The sequence below is a fragment of the Argopecten irradians genome, chromosome 1, assembly GCF_041381155.1.
Source record: "Argopecten irradians isolate NY chromosome 1, Ai_NY, whole genome shotgun sequence".
NCBI classification, from domain to species: Eukaryota; Metazoa; Mollusca; class Bivalvia; order Pectinida; family Pectinidae; genus Argopecten; species Argopecten irradians.
In genome coordinates this window covers 21,491,326-21,509,224 of record NC_091134.1, presented here as the reverse complement: position 1 = coordinate 21,509,224, position 17,899 = coordinate 21,491,326, and the positions used below count along the sequence as shown (strand labels likewise).

The window sequence follows — 17,899 nt, the reverse complement described above, 5'->3', positions numbered from 1 at the left end:
TTTTGCCAATGTGACATAAGAACTGCTCAATTTGAGGTATGGACTCCTAAGAAACAAATAAGAGTAACGATTTCTCTCTGACAATTTTGGGCTAAAAATCATGATATCTTTTTAGTCCGAGAGCAATTTTTCAGGTATTTATTTGTTGTTGTTACCGTGGATGCTATTCTCATGCCATCACTGAAACAGCGAGCGCAGGAATCATGTAGGCGCCAAATCCTGTATCAAAATATAAAATTGTAATAGCAAAAGTTTGTGCTGATTTAATCTAATATTATATACTTTTGTACAGGTATTTATTCTTCTACACGCCTTTACACAAACTGACTAATATCTATATATTCCTACAAGTGCGTTGGCGCCTCTACATTTCATTAGATTGTCCCAAATCTACTGTTTTTCTGCTACCCGACCAGCAACAAATAATTTTATGTTATTTACAGCTATAACATCGAACATTTTTTGCACAACTTTAGATACCTACTTAAAGTTCTGAATCTGATTACCAATAAAATTAGCGTCTGTATAAATTAACTTTGCTTTGTGTCATGTTTATTTTTACACTAAAATATAGAACTTTTTCTCTCGACGTCTCGATGAAATAATTCTACCTTCACCGGGTGCATCGTCATCAATCGCTGTTCAATTGAGTAAGCTCCTCCTCCACATTTGACCGACTTTTAAAGAATAATTAACGTCACTTCTTCAAATGACGAATTTAATTGCATAAAAATATAAACATACAAAATTCGACGTGCCGAGTGTAAATATAGGGATCTGGATCTTCTCGTTTTTTCTGATTAACCATCGCTTCGTCATGTAGCAATTCCTCTAAGAATATATTCAACAACGCCCCCCATATAATATAATGTCCTAAGAGAGAATTGCTACCAAACCCAAGCTAATGGTTAAACATAAAAACCGAAATCCAAGTCCCTATGACCAATCAGTCCGGTGGCCTATACCAAGAGGACGTAACAATAACATTGTATGACTCTTATGTTCACTCTGACTTTGATCTCTTATCGTGTCGCGCAGAGAAAACACAATCTTAACTTATCTATAAGACGATACTCATGGTAAATTAAATCATTAAGTTTACAAAGAAATAGTTTTCTGAACAAACATTAAGATCAACATGATTTTTCTTTAATAATTGTCATACGTACGAGGTGTGGTTCCCTTAAAAGGCCCAACAACCTTCCCCCGAGCAAACGACTTTTTTAATTTTTACAAATGTGAATGTATAAAAGAGCTACGAAAATCTTTTTGTATCTAGAGCTCGCCACAGTTTATTAACTTACCCGTTTATACTACATATCATACATCTCCTTGCTAAACTATCTTTGATTCTAAAAGAAATGAATGCGCTTGCGCGCATTTGCATAACATGTGTGGATAACGGATCCACGAAAGTCATGTCTCTTCTTCTTCTTTCCCAATTCCGAGCGCGGTACAACAGATGTAACTTATGAACTATCCAATCAACACCAGAACGGCCCAAAACAGCAAAATGACATTCTCACTGCATGCGTCTACCATAAAATTACACTGTACTCGACTTTAAACAAGTGTCTTTATAAGAAACCTTTATTTATTGCTCCGGAAAGGTCAGTGTGGCCTTTCATAATGAAAAAAACCAAGGGAGTGACCGACAAGACCATTTTCCGTATTGAATGTTAACATAACACACCTTCTCTCTCTAATTCTCTCTCTAGCGATTTCCCTAGTAATGAGAGCGAAGTTACATATATTTTCGTATATTTTCGTATATGAAAAAACCAACATGTCTTTGTTGTGCCCCCACCCCCGCCCCCTATTTTTCGCCGAGTGAAATGTTCTAAATATGCACATTTGAAAGAAAAAAAAGGTCCTCCTGTCCATTTTTTCGTACTTCATTTTAGAAAATTTTTCAGCTCGGCGCGGTGCGTTTCCTATTACGTTCAACCACGTAACGTTCAAATTTTTAATATTTAAAAATTCTATACGCACACGAAAGCTAGACTAAAAAAATGTCCATCAAGGGATATTATTATTTTGAGTTACACAACAATGTGCTGATGGTGTGAATTCGGTTATGTTCAGATCGAGCAGGGTTGCACAATGGTATACATGTATATGACGACATTCACAATTATCATTTCTAAATGCAGGTAACTTTAAATCGAAGAATTACCGTGTTAAGAACGCTTTAAAATCGTCAAAATACATTGTAAAACTCATCTCAGCCTTTCTAAATCGTAATATTTTTTTCTCGGGGGACACCCTAGACCCCCTTAAACAACAAAATCTCGCGCCTTCGGCGCTCGCAAATTCATCAAATAACATCATAAAACTCATCTCAGTCATTCTAAATCGTAATATTTTTTCCCGGGGGACACTCCCTCCGACCCACCGATATACAAAATAATCTCGCGCCTCCGGCGCTCGGCAAATTCATCAAAATACATCGTAACCCCCCCCCGGACTCCACAATAAACAAAATATTGCGCCACGCCACAAAATGCATTTTAACCCCAAACATCCAAAAATCTCGAGACTTCGGCGCTCGCACGCTAATTTGCGCATATATTATTAAATTCCTGTTAGCGACGCCTCTGTCTATAGAAGTATACGAGGATTATGTGTAATGATATATGAAAAAGGTATCTTAGGTATCTCCTGTGGGTGCGGATTGGGGGGGGGGGGGGGTTACGGAATATTTGAGGGCCTTTGCCCCCCCCCCATTACGTTTCATCTTCCTACGCCACAGCACAGCAGAAAGAAACACTCAAATTAAGTCGACGCGTAGATAAGAATCAATTAAAATGACATATGATCGTTTATTATGCATCATTTGCGAAATATGCCGTCAATTATTTTTTCACCTTATTTGTATTTTCCCGCTAAAAATATAATTCCCAAAGTATTTTCTTGTACACATTGGAAGCTTGCGTTGAAGTATTTGTGTGAATAACTCATAGTAAATGTAAATATTATGCACAAATAAATAATATGTTATTTTAACTTTCATCTCCTTTGAGTATTTTCAGTTTTTCTCGTGTTAGGTAAAATATAATAAATTATGGACTACTTTTCCCTTCTAGTTTCACTTCCTGTTTTGCGGAAGTGTTTGCGAAAGTCCATAGTCGAGAACAACATAATGTCAAAGTTTGCGGAGAGGTAAGTCAGGATTTCTACTGTTATCATTTGCTTATGAAATATTTCCAATTTGGATAAACTATGACTTATTACTTCGCATTAGTGTCACATTAGATAACAACCCAGTAGAAAAATAGACGTCTGGTAAGTGTTACAAGTGTTATATGAACGACAACCAGTTGATCATGACATTGGCAACATAATTGTATTAAACGAAAAGAATAACACTGCCAAGTCGTTGTCACAGTTTGAGTCTTGTGTAAATGAAGTGACAATTTTCTGTGCGATCCGCTGGCAAGAATGAGGAAATAGTATATTTGAACTTTAAGCGAAAAACTTGACATTTTTAAAGTTTTTGTTCATGTAGAAAACGGAACACTATGGATATTTAACTGTATTTATTTTTACTGAGCTCTGTTAATAATGTGGGTGAAAGTTATAGCAGACAAAACATGTTGTAAAATCCTAAAGAACTCTATAATGTTGAGTTTCAATTTGAAAGTAGAATAATGCCTACTCCATTTTGGGACATGATTTCACCTCTCAAAATTTAGTCACTGGGAATTTGTATTTGGGATAGGCCTAACAATTGTTATTTTTTTTTCTTTTTACATTTGATCAGACTGATTTTTTATATGTAGTCAACTGCAGTAAACTGTTACAAATACATTAAATCTTACAGTGCTTGGTTATATACATTGAAGTATATAACATGAGAGACAAAAGGTGTATATCAGATATAATGTATATGTATAAAATATACATGTGTCCAGATTACAAGTGTTCATCACTAAACAATGCTCTCATTGTATGGTATCCGAAGTTTATCTATTTGAGCCATACTTGTTAAACAATTAAAAATCATTTCAGCAGAGAGTATAAAAATATAAAACGTATTATATATATAATTATGTAATACAGCACACGAGCAGAGGTAGAAATAACCGCAAGCCCGTCGGCCTGGGGCCTTTAAGTTTAATGAAGGGCCAATTGGTAATTCGATGAGCTGGTCTGTTGGTCTTGTTGATACTGTAACCAAAAGAGTGTCCTTCAAATCAAAATTAAACCTTAATTTATTTTGTATAACAAATCATTCATAGATGCTCGGCTTATGAGTTTTCAAAAAAAAAAAAAAAAAAAAAACCACTGATTTCCAATTCTGAGTTTTTAGGTTAAAAATACTCTAGAATGCACCAAAGGGTTTCTACTTTTTTAGAATTATCTTGGGGAGGGGGTTTGGCCTGCACTTTTGGATCTGCTGCTTCGCTCCAAGTTCCAAAAATCAGTACCACTTTAATCAGTGAAGTGCCAGTATATTTTTCTTGTGGCAAACCCTTACATCCTATTAACAGCCAGGTCATGTAAGGACGTGGCAGGTTTGTTGGTGGAAAGAAAGCCGAAGTACCCGGAGAAAAACCACCCACCAGCGGACAGTACTTGGTAACTGCCCCACATGGGATTCGAACATGCATCTCAGAGGTGGTGGGCTTGTGGTAATATGTTGAGACATCTTAACCACACTCGGCCACAGCAGCCTCCAAAGCCCTTTGGTCAAGCTGAAGTCAATCCTTATTTCTACCCCTGCGCCAGCATTTTAAACATATCTATATACCGGTATGCCTGTGTATTATTTTTTGCATATATCACTAATGAAATATTACCGTGAGTGTAATTCATTGTGACATCAGAAAATGAAACTCACTGTATGGTATCCTATAAGTTTATCTACATGTATTAGAGTGTTGTTCTTGTTTAAGCAAGTAAAGCATCAGTTTCAACAAAAAGTAAACAGTATCAGCATTTTAAACATAATCATATTTTCAAAACTTCCTATTTCATTCAAATTAAGCATATACCAGTAATTTATCAATCAGAGAGGGTATGCTGGTGTGTGGCATTTATTAGGTCATTAAGTATGGTAAATTGTAGATAGAAAAAACCTAAATTAAGTAACATATGGAAAGAAAAAGAAAAGAAAAAATATTGTGATATTAAAACAGATAATATCCATTTCAAATATCTCCTGAATGACAACTATTTCAAGAATGTTACAAGGTTGACTAATGCATGTAATAATAGGGGAAAAGGAAACATAGTTACCCCAGATTTCACAGAGTGTAATTAATTCCTGGTCAGTAACTGTGTACTTCATATCATACTCAATGCATGTAGATGGTGCTACAATGTACATCCAGTCTTCACTTGTACATGTCCTGTACTTACTATGTTCATTCATAAGTTCATAAGTTAAATGTAAGGTCTTGTTGAATTAACTTAAATAATATCTTATTTTACCCTTACCACTTCTTTCAAAAAATCCCCTTGTCCTCCCCTTCAACAGTTCCCTCCACCCTTCCTTCAGTTCCCTCTGCCCTCCCTTCATGCCCTCTCTTTCAACAATTACCTCCACCCTTCCTTCAGTTTCCTCCACCCTTCCTTCAGTTCCCTCACCCTTCCTTCATGTTCCCTTCACCCTTCCTTCAGTTTCCTCTGTCCTCCCTTCATGCCCTCTCTTCAGACAGTTTCCTCCTTCACCCTTCCTTCAGTTTCCTCCACCCTTCCTTCATTCCCTCTGCCCTCCCTTTCAACAGTTTCCTCCACCCTTCCTTCAGTTTCCTCTGTCCTCCTTTCATGCCCTCCCTTCAACAGTTTCCCTCCACCCTTCCTTCAGCCCTCTGTCCTCCTTTCATGCCCCTTCAACAGTTTCCCTTCCTACAGTTTCCTTCCTCAGTTCCCTCTGCCCTCCCTTCATGCCCTCCTTTCAACAGTTCCACCCTTCCTTCAGTTCCTCTGCCCCCTTCATGCCCTCCTTTCAACAGTTCCCTCACCCTTCCTTCAGTTTCCTCTGTCCTCCTTTCCTCCCTCCTTCAACAGTTCCCTCCACCCTTCCTTCATTTCCCTCTGCCCCATTCATGCCTTCCATTCAACAGTTTCCTCCACCCTTCCTTCAGTTTCCTCTGTCCTCCTTTCATGCCCTCCCTTCAACAGTTTCCCTCCACCCTTCCTTCAGTTTTTCTTCACCTTCCTTACAGTTACCTCTGTCCTCCCTTCATGCCCTCTCATCTCCAACAGTTCCCATCCACTCCCTTCCTTCAGTTCCCTCTGTCCATCCCTCTATTCATCGCCTTTCCCTCAACAGTTATACCGTCCACCCTTCCTTCAGTTCTTCCTCTGTCCTCCTTTCAGACGCCCTCTCTTCAACAGTTCATACCTCCACCCTTCCTTAAATTCCCCCCTCTGCGCCCCCTTTCATGCCCTCTCCTTCAACAGTTCCCTCACACCCTCCTTCAGCTTTCCTACTGTCCTCCTTTCATGGCCCTCATCCTTCAATCAGTTCCCTCCACTCTCCTTCAGTTTCTACCACCCTTCCTTCACGTTTCCTCTGTCCTCTTCTTTCTCACACGCCCTCCCGCCCCTTTCAAACTCAGCTTCCCTCCACCCTTTCTTCAGTTTCATTTGTACCTACCTTTCAACGCCTTACCTTCAACAGTTTCGTACACCGACCCTTTCATTCAGTTTCGCTATGTAATAAATTATTGGCAAATGTCATATGATCCATACTGTTACCCATACACTACATTAAATTATTTTAATAAAAAATTTACATTATGTTTAAATAATTGAAATACATAAGCTTCTTATCAAATATCATTATTACATGTTTTTATTAACTTATCATATCAATACACATACAAGTATAACTTATATTGGATGATGAAATATTAATTATATAGAAGAATATAACATTGAATATAAATCCGATATACAATGGTACTTCATAAATAAAGTTAATTATTGGTAAAATAATGAAATACCTACACAGTATATTGACCTACTTAGTTAAATACTATTACATCTTATGTTTCAATATAAATAAATGTAATTACGTTCAAAAGATGAAATAAAATTGCCCTCAAATAAATTCATACAGTTTGTACATTCATTCACCCCTATCCTATTATGTTTCCATCTAGCTGACCCTCCCCATTGAAAAGCCCTCTCTTCAGTTTACAAGAATCCCAATCCACCCTATCCTGGAAATCATGAAAGATCCCAATGGCTTGAAAATAAAAACTTATTAAGTCCCCATTGAGTATTAAATTGTAATTACAGTTTATATGATATTGACCCAAATCCTACAAAGTTTGAGACTCAGAGAGCCCATCACCTGGTAAAAGAATAAATTAATTATGTACGAATATTTAACTTGATAGATGGCTGAAGCATATAATATATAAATTAGCCTGGTCGTATCATAAGTCAAGAAAAAAATTAGCCCTCTGCCATCCAACAGTATATATGCCGTGCCACCCTTGGAGAGTCCTTCAGTGGAAAAGAATCGAGGAGGGACTTCCCATGTCCTATGTAATCCCCATACGAAATCTCAATGTCAGATTATATTTGGTCATCATGATACTGTCACCTTAAAAGATCCTAAGATGATTCACATGTAAAATGCCAATTAGACACCTATCAAATTTGTTATTTTTTAGTAGTGGGGTCGTTCAATTTTGCAATGTTCCCAATCCAAGAGATGTTGGGATCCTCTGGATGGGGTGTGTATGTCATTTGGAACAATAAAGCGCCATTGTTTGTAATTTTAGTATAGTTATGTGATGTAGAAGTGTTGGGGGTATGTAACCCTGGGGGGTCCTGAATGAAGAGGAAAACTGATATCCGATGGTTCGTGCCCTGTTCATTAATTTGTTTTTATTTTTTATGCCCTCCGATAATGGTGTTTAGTATTTGTAGGATTAGAATAAGGGGTTCTTGGTGGGGAGGATGTGGTGAGGGAACGTCGCACTGTACTTTTGAGGACAGTGTAGGTGTAATGGTTTGGACGTGGGTTTTAGTTTGCTCTATGTTCTAAATCCTGTCAACAACATATTATTATCAATAGTCTCACTTTTCAATTTTATCCACTTTTGTGTTACCTGGGACACACTATTAAAAGGTTTGGAGGTAATGGCGTTTGTTCACCATATTGTATTTGTTGTTGTAGTTATAGTGGAATCGTTTTACTGTTTAGGGATAAACTTGTTAGAGCCATTGTATCAGGTTATTCTGTTAAAGTATATCTGACTTGTCCTTTTACTTTTATATAGGTATCTAGATAGGTTCTGCAGTATGCTATAGTTGTTCGTTATTGATTTTGGTGCAGAGTGGATCCTCACTATGGGTGTGTTGATATTAGTTATCACACAAATGGAAGTCCTGTCCTTCCTATGATAATTCTGATTACAGACCTAATCCATTATGTATACCATGTCTCGAAATTGACTGCTGATTTGGGTGTATATTTTGTATCTTGTGATTCGGGTGATGGTTTTTACAGTAGAAATCATGTGTGTGTTGTTATGTGAGATATAAATGGCATTAATGACATGGCATGAAACATGTATGATAGGTTTTGGTATCTCTAATTGGTTGCTTACCTGGTAATTAAAATATTTTAATTTAATTTGAGTACTATATGTGTCAGTCAGTATATTGCTCATATCTTGTGCACTATGTGATGTGTGGATTTATTGTGTAATTTTTCTATGATACTTAGTGTACTGAGCATATTTTATTGAATTTATGTTATTTGAGGGTGTATTCTACACACTGAAGTTTTGTATGTGTGTACGGTGTGATTTATTGTAAAAGTACTGGTCTCCATTTAGCTGCAATTTTAGTATGTTATAGGGTAAGTAAATTTGAGTGTCTATTGTGTATAGATGTCAGATAGATTTACCTACTGTGGTTATTTGTAGTCTGATGTCTATCTAACATTGGAGATCCAATAATTTTTTCTATCATTGACGAAAATAGTGACATATTTTAATCTAAATAACTTGTATTTGTGTGTGTATTTATTGTAACAGTATATCTTTTATTTGTGTGTATCACCTAGAATGGAATTCTTGTTATTTGGGGTAGTACATTTATTGAGTAAGTCATTTTTTCATACAGTTGTGTGTGTATATTACAACTAAGTTTTTGTTATTTTGAGTGCTTATTTATTGGAAGTTTGTGTAATGTAGGTCGTGTTTTTATTTATTTGGAATGATGCTTTGAATGTGTGTCTCATGTATTGTTATTTATTTTCGTTCATTTGGTTGTGCTGTATTTATTTGTAATTTTCTTTTATTTGTAGTGATTATTTACATGTAATATTCGGTATTTGTGTGGTGCATTTAATCTAAGTTTGGTAGTTAGTGGGTGTGATAATTAATTGTCGAAGCTACTCTAATTTTTGTGTCTCAGAATTACACTTTAGTGATAGTAACCATTGCTCCGTTAGGGATGTATTTATTGTAATTTTGTGTTGTTTTCAGTCCTCATATTTATTGTACCTGTGTTATTTGTTTGTGTATTATTGGAAGAGTTAGAGTCATGTTGTTTGATGTACCCATTGGAATTTTTCTTAAGTGTGGGTTGTCTTTATAGATTGGAGCATTTGTTTATTGAGTTGATGACAATTACAAGTCCTAATGACACATAGAGTGAGAGGTTACAAAACACAGATAGTCTCTAAATTACATAGAGCGGAGGTACGAGACAAACAAGTCTAAATCCGTGACATACTAAATGAGCACAAACCAAGCTCCTAGACGATTTACATAGAGTAGCAGACAAACAAGTCGCTAAGACTTACAATAGAGTCCGAGCACAAGACAAAGTCCTCTAAATTACATATACCTGAGGCAAACAAGATCCTAATTGCACATCGAATGAAAAAAAAAAAGTCCTATACATTCACAAAGACGTGAGTACAAACAAGAGTCCTAATCTATTATCATTCATAGATGAGAAGCAAACAAGCTCCTACAATCTGTACAGCTGAAGAGTGGTGACAACACACGCAGTCCTACAATTAACATAACAGTACTGTCCACCCCTTCCTGTAGGACAAACAGTGTACCTATCTTAATTACATACCGAGTAGCCAGGACAAAACGGGCAGAAAGTCCTAAATGTACAACATAATTGAGACATACTAAATTACGTCATAATGAGAAGGGAATGAGACCAAACAAGTCCTTAACATACATAGCAGTGAGACAAACAAGCTGCCTATAATTACAATACGAGTGAGCTACAAACCAAGTTCCTACAATTACATTACGAAATTGGAGCAAACAAGTCCTAAATTACATATAATGAGACAGAACTAAGTCCATAAAATACTAAAGGAGTGGACGACAAAACAAGTCCTAAATTACATAGAGTGAGGCAAACAAGTCCTTAATTCAGCATACTATCTAATGAGACCAAACCACGTCCTAAGCTTACACTATAATGCAGACAAACAAGTCATACAAACATAGAGTGAGGCAAACAAGTCCTAAATTACCTCTAGAGTGATGACGCACAACCCACAGTCCCTAAACTTTCACATAGAATGAGACAAAAAATAAGTCCTTAATCGACATCATAATCTGGAAGGCAAACAAGGTCTCCTAAATTACATAGGACGAGGCAAACAACGTCCTCACAATTTACGATACTAAGACGACAACAAGTCCCGAAAGTTACACATAGAATGATACAAACAGTCCGAAATGTACATATGAATCATACAAACAAGCTAAATTTACATAGAGTGAGGCCAAAACACACAACGTCCTAATACTTACGCGACTATAGTAGATCTAATAAGTCCAAAATTTACATCTAGACAAACATTTGTACTACCTTATGTAGAGTAGGGCACGCCTAATCCTAAATTATGGTAGGACACAACATTAATACCCTCTAAAATCTGCATATGACGTACGCGGCGAAAAACTACACAAAGCTCCGCCCCAGGCCTTCGCCCTCTCCCCCCTGCCCCCCACCCTTTCCCTCGCCCCCCCTCGCCTCGACTCCCGCCCTACGCCTCGCCCTGCCGCCCCATCGCACCCCCCGCGCATCCACCCGAACCTCCCCACTTTCTTCAGCAAACCCCGTCTACCCTCGACCTCGCCCCCCTCCACCCCTCCCGCATGCCTGCCTACAAGACTCTATCATAGATGCGTGGTCATCTCTTAAGTTCTGAATTACATGAAGTTTGGGCAGGAAATACGTCCTAAAACTATACGCATTGAGTAAGGGGCGAGGGGGTGCCCAGACAACTTTCCCAACGTGATCTCATAAATCATAAGAGACTAATTGAATTAGTCTCGCACTAAGTTGTTATGAGAAGCACTTGAACCTGCTATACGAGTGCGATGTCGTAGATTATTTGTGTATATTTCAGTATAACAGTTTCGACAAGTGCTTTCTGCTTTTTTTAATTAAGGTCCCTCTGTTGATCTGTAATGAATTTACATCCGGCATCAGTCTCACTACACATATATATAGACCACAGGATTGCCTTAACACACTCCTTCGTCTGCAGCCCTATCCGCCGCCTTCTAATTATTCACGTTCCATTATTTGGCATTGTTTCACGGTACAAATAATTATTGATATAAGTCATGATCCTAAGTTCAAAAGTATCACCACACGCTTCGTACAGTAAACCAGTATTACAAAAATCATATTACAATTCACTTATATATAAACAAGTAAAACAGAAAAAAAAGTATTAGCAATATATACATATACTAAAAGCCCACAGCATCTACATGAGGTATCCTATATAACATCACTCAATTAGGCTAATATAATAAACCACACTGTCCTAGTTAGCAGATTCTCTGGGAAGCCCAATTTTTCAAACCTACCAGGTTTCTCTAAGATTATTGAAGGTAATAACGTCGATCTGTATTTGAAAGAGCGCTAGCATTTTGTTTAATTATTAGAAGTTTTTAAAGTGCCTTAATATCAAACTTGATAGGCCAATGGCTGGAAAGACAGGGAGGGGGACATAAACGTGTCTGGACCCTCCATGGCTCTCTTCCATTCGCTGTCCTCACCCACGATCTAATGAACCTACATTATTCCTTCCAGACAATCTATTGTGTGGACGATGGGGGAAATTCTATGTCTTTATCGCGCATTTTACTTTTTCAATATCACATAATTTTCCTGAGTGGCTTCTTCACAATAATTGTATACTTTGAACAATGAGTAAACTGACATTATTTCTATAATGCTAGCCCATGCTACCACTTAGAAGCCCTCACATCAGTACCTTACGTTTACCAACATCTTACTGATCATCAAATTTTCTCAAGATTTTCCCTCTCCCCTGATTTATTCACTCAGACACACTCAGAAAAAGTGTATAACACGAGGTCAGAAATTTTTAACAGTAATGGATGCATGACAGCAAAAAATGTCACATTATTACTGCAGAGAAAATATGGAAAAATACATACATTTTAACATTTCATAATTGTAACTATTAAATATAATAAACTTACCTACTACATAATCACAATGCTTGGGTGATACAAGTGTGTTTATAACAACTTGACTATTTTTTTGGATGAACAAACCTGACATTAATATATAGTTTCTTATAAAATATGAGAACCATTCCTTTCATTTGTAGTAATTAGGATTGCTGTAGTAGTAATTTGGGATATATTTACTACGCAATTGGGCTACATTATGGTTGTTACACCACAGATAAAGAAATGGAACTCGTCTCCAGTACCTGCGCTACAAAGTGGACATACTCTATCTTGACGCTGTATCCCAGCCCGTCTTCCAGTTTCAACCGGAAATTTTATATTTGAGGTTCTAAATTTACATATTTGTTTTCCTGTCTTTTTACATTTAATCGCATAAGATAATCTTCGAATCCAAAATGGTATTTAAATATAGAGTATTATGTCTGTCCTCTCGGCGTGTTTTCTAATTGGTTTAAACCATGTTTGTATAAATTGGTTCTTGCAATTTTGAGTAATGATTGAATGTAGATATTTAATATTAGGAAAACAATTCCATTAATGTATCCAAACAAAACTTAAATTCCAACACTGTCTAAAATATTTTTAACATATTCATCCATTTAAACTCAATCTGACCAGTTACATGGAGAGTATACATCAATTTGTACATAAAACTTGACAGTTTGCTTTCATTGGATAGAAGAGTATACCAAAATTTTATCATTTTAGTTTTATATTAACAGTAAGAGGATACCGTGCCGGTGTTCTCCGTAAATCATAAAATTAGATGTATTTTTTCGTAGACCAAGAATTCTTTTACAAGAACTTGTAGATGTATTTTTTCCAACATACTTGTAGTTTTTTCGTACTCCCATATTTTCACATGAATATAAATAATATTGGAGTAACTAATGAATCGAATGACTTAAGTTGTATATCAACAGGTAAATTAATATTTTTTATTTTACGGTAAAGAGCAAAAAGTGCTTTATTGGCTTGAATACTCGATTGTTTTTTGGCAGCTGTGAAGCTTCCATTGTAGTTAAAATAGTTATACACCTAAGTATGAGAAAGTATCTTGAATATATCTAGTTGCTTTTTGAACACCAAAAATCGGTTTCTTCCTGTAGGTTTTCGTTTTGAAAAAAATTACAACTTTTGTTTTCTTTGTGTTTAACCTCAAGTTTCCATTTTTGACATTGTTCTTCAAACAATATTTAACATATTTTGTAAACCAGTCGCTGTTTTTCGGACATTAAAACAGTGTCGTCAGCGTATAGAATAATAAACAGTTTAACATACATATCAATATTGTCGCGACACAGTTCATAAATTTTAGACAAAGCAATCAACATTTTTTTCACTAAAAAGCGTTTCTTCTAAGTCGTTCAAATACAGAGCAAACAAAAACGGAGAGCAATTTTCCCCTTGTTTCCAACCGATGTTGGAGAGGTGAACATTTGTGACATTTCATTACCATTTTTTCACACAAGATTTAGTGCTAGAATACATACCATATAAAACATTAAATATCTTTCCAGTTATGTTACTTTTTATCATTTTTTCCCCTATAAACCTATACGCCAGACCGAGTCGAAAGGCCTTCCTAAAATCAATAAAAGCACAATAGAGCTTTTTACCTGAAGCCAGATACAAAGATGTCAGAGCATGTAAAATGAAAATATTATCTATGGTCGAGTGTCCTTTTTCTAAAGCCCGCCTGAGCGCAACTAATAAGATTAATTTCATCTGAACAGTGTTTTAGAAAGTCTGGAATTTATTATTGACGTAAAAAACTTTACCCAAGCACGAGACTAGCGTTATAGCTCTGTAATTATCTAATTCTTTACAATCACCTTTGTTATCTTAAAAATTGGCCTTAATTATGCCAGTGTGCACAACTGTCTGGTATTACAACCTGTGTCCAATACAATATTAAAAAGTTTATGGTATGTGGGCAACGATTTCATTAATTGTACTTTTATGTATTAATTAAATATATCATCAATTCCGCACGCTTTATTATTAATCTGACCACTCGATATGATTGCATAATTTCTAGCTCTAAACCGTGTGACGTCATAATAGTCACCGTGGCTTATAGCTGTACTGTAACTGATGTGCTATCACTTACATCGACGGTCACAGGAAAAAGCCGATCAAAGATTTTTTTATGATTACTGTTTGCAGTGAATTTAATCGTACAATAACTTTTGGCTCGAATATAAATAACTAAAAGAGTGAAAATTTGATGCTGGATTGGACTTGGTCGATCATCGGTGACCAGTGTAGCTCAGTCGGTATCAGCACTCTGCTAGTATTCTGAAGGGTCCCGGTTCGAATCCCGGGAGGGGGAGTCCTCACCCCCCCCCATCTACAGCTCATTTCTCCCCTCCCTGTTACAAACTTGGCGCCCGCACCACTTAATAACCCACGGTGGTGGTGTTTGGAAGGGTCTCGTGTGTCTTCGAGGGCGAAGACATCGAGAAAGGAATGGAGGAGTGTGTAGCGGATTGGACTGGGTCGATCAATTCGTGTTGACCAGGAGCTAGTCGGTTTAGAGCGCACTCGGCTAGGGTACTATGACATACATGTATGTTTGACAGTTGCAACAACTAAAAGTCTACAACAAGGCTTTGTCTTACAGTTGAGATAAATATGATTAAGGGGTGATCGGTGTCTATGGAATAATAATAATACAGCATTCGTTAATAAGAACACCAATTGGTTACTGAAGGAAATTTGTAGATATTTAATTTTTGGTAAAAGATTAAATCAAAACAAGAGATGGTTTAATAGGAAACATCTACTGGATACTATATATAGACTTTTGCACTGTCAAAAACTACATGTAGCTATTCTTAGACGTTCAGTTAAGTAGAAATACATGGAATAGTTGTTTTAATAATTAAAACTAATTCGTTATTAATACAATCATTTAGCAATTAAAATTTTTTTCAACGGTCCAGCACCGTATTCGTTATTCGGTTTTCACAATTCTGAATAACGCATCAGGTACCGAACATCTTATTCTTTTCTCAGTACGACTTACATACAACACCACCGGATTCGTTATTAAAACTGATTATCGAAAATTCGATCTAAAGAGGTGTTTTAACGGTTTTCAAGTCTCGCAAATGATGTCTTTGTATATTTTACGGAATAACGAATAAAGTGCTGGTACCGGATTCGTTATTAAAAATTGAAAAACTGAATAACGAATAAAGTGTTGGCCCATCCGGATTTGTTATTCGAATCCCGAATCCCGAAATCCCGAATCCGGTGCTAACTTTATAACATTTCTCTAATTCAACATACATTTGTAATATATTCACTTGTATGTTGACCTAATCGTTTATTGTGTTCAATTCCTTCTCAATGTTACAAGGAACAGGTACACTCTAAGATTTATCAACGTGAAATACACATTTTATGCTCTAAAATATACACTTCATACTGTAAACTACACTTCATACTGTAAAATACTCACTTTCTACTCCAAAAACACACTTTATACTCAAACTAAACACCCCATACCTTAAAAAAACCACTTCATACTCTTAATACACACTTTATACTTTAATCTACAATTCATACTATTAAATACACACTTCATACTCTAAAATACACACTTCGTACTCTAAAATACACGCCTCATACTCCAAAATACACACTGTATACTCCAAAATATACAATACATACTCTTAAATACACACTTCGTACTCTAAAATACACACTTCATACTGTACAAAAACACACCACACCTCTCATACAAAATCAAGATCCTAAATCTCCTAAACAAACACACTACTTACTTTGAGATAGAGTCCCTGGTAGGATGAGTATCATAAATAGCAGCAGGACAACCGGGTGAGAAACATTTGTAGGAAGGTTCATTTTGAGACCTCTCTAGTTAGTCAGTTTTGTATCACACTTATATATTTAAGCCTTTCCTTGGGAGAGTCGCGCATCCGATGTACCGAGGACGAACAGAGTTATAAATCGTTTTCACAGTCTAAATAAATGATTTCAGAATCTATATGTTATAGTTGGTTTAAATAATCAACGTCACTCTGTCACATACCACAGAATTACACTAGCGAAACATCTTCCGGGTAACGGTAGCGTGGATTTATGGCCATGTTTTGTGGATCAGCGGTAAACCTGCTCGCCTACTTGCTTTTCAATATAGACGCATGTCAAAGTGACATTCTTTTGTACATCATTTTGAAGTTAGCATTAAACCTAGATAAATCGAGAGAGACAGACACAACCCTAGCCAGTAACCAGCTATTACTATATTCGAATATCCACATCCACGAAAACACGATGTTCAAACCAAACAAAATAAAGCTAGCATGATCTTGATGTAAAGGTGGTGTTCAAGCGTATGTTAAAAATCTCATAGAAACTGCCCACAGTCCAATTTTCTTGAAACTTTGCATATCAAAAGTACTACATACTAGTTATCCCTTTAAAATCACATTACTTTTTCCTTTTGTGATTTTCAAAAGGCCCAAAGGGCCTGAATTCTTCGCATTCATTTTTGTTAAAACTACCTGCACAAACATAGCCTTTGTTAAACATTCTACATTTTTTTATTCATAAATTATTTGAATTTCAGCCTACAAATTGCTATTTTCCCAAATTTCAATTTTGTGAAAAAGTATCTGTTATAAGATTATACCTAAAGCATGTTTTTAGAATGGTTTAAAAGTATGACAAAAAATCGATAACATGCCAAATATTTCGAGCAAACCCAATATCCTCAATTTTTATCCTGCCAAAAATTTGAATGTTTTTGCTTGAATAATCAATTTCTAGTTAAAATAATTAGCAAATATTATTATAAATGGGTAGAAGATCAATAATGAAATATCTCTTATTAACAAAAATAATTAAAAAATAGAAAAATATTTTCAAAAAGCGGACACAAGGGGCCCCTTTGCCACATACCCATAGTATTGTTAGAAAACATCATTTTAGGCCCTTTATGGTTTTTTTAAAATACAAAACAGATAAAAGCACACATAAAGTAGTTATATATCTAGACCTTTAATACTGCAAAATGTGAAAAAAATGGAGCATGGGCGGATTTTGCAACCCCACCTTTTATAAATTCTAAAGCCTTTTAATATTTTAATCAATTGACAACGCTTTGAATGAATTTGCGTATTTGCTGGAAAGGAAAATCGACAAGCCTCGGGTTAGAAAGAAACTATTTTCTCCACGGGTAGAAATTTCTCTGTCCGACCATCATTGTACTATTAATCTTCAATAGTGAAAAACCATTCTGTTATTCTGCAGTTTGAAACCAGAATTCCGAGATGATGTCTAGTGTATTATCATTATGTATAAAGGTATGTAGAAAATACACTACACACAACTTGCTCAATGCATCAAATACAGTCAAACTTGCAATAGCGACTATATCTGGTATAAAGTCCATC

The 17,899-nt window shown here is 36.1% G+C and overlaps 1 protein-coding gene across 1 annotated transcript in view; it reads left to right on the top strand.

Moving 5' to 3' along the window:
- The first annotated feature begins 3,032 nt into the window (after nt 1-3,032).
- The window catches only part of LOC138320646 (phosphatidylinositol 4,5-bisphosphate 3-kinase catalytic subunit beta isoform-like), a 102,369-nt gene continuing 87,502 nt past the window's right edge, over nt 3,033-17,899 (top strand). Inside the window, exon 1 of the mRNA XM_069263778.1 lies at nt 3,033-3,162. The gene's annotated coding sequence lies outside the window, so the exon portion shown is untranslated. The remainder of the gene's footprint in view (nt 3,163-17,899) is intronic.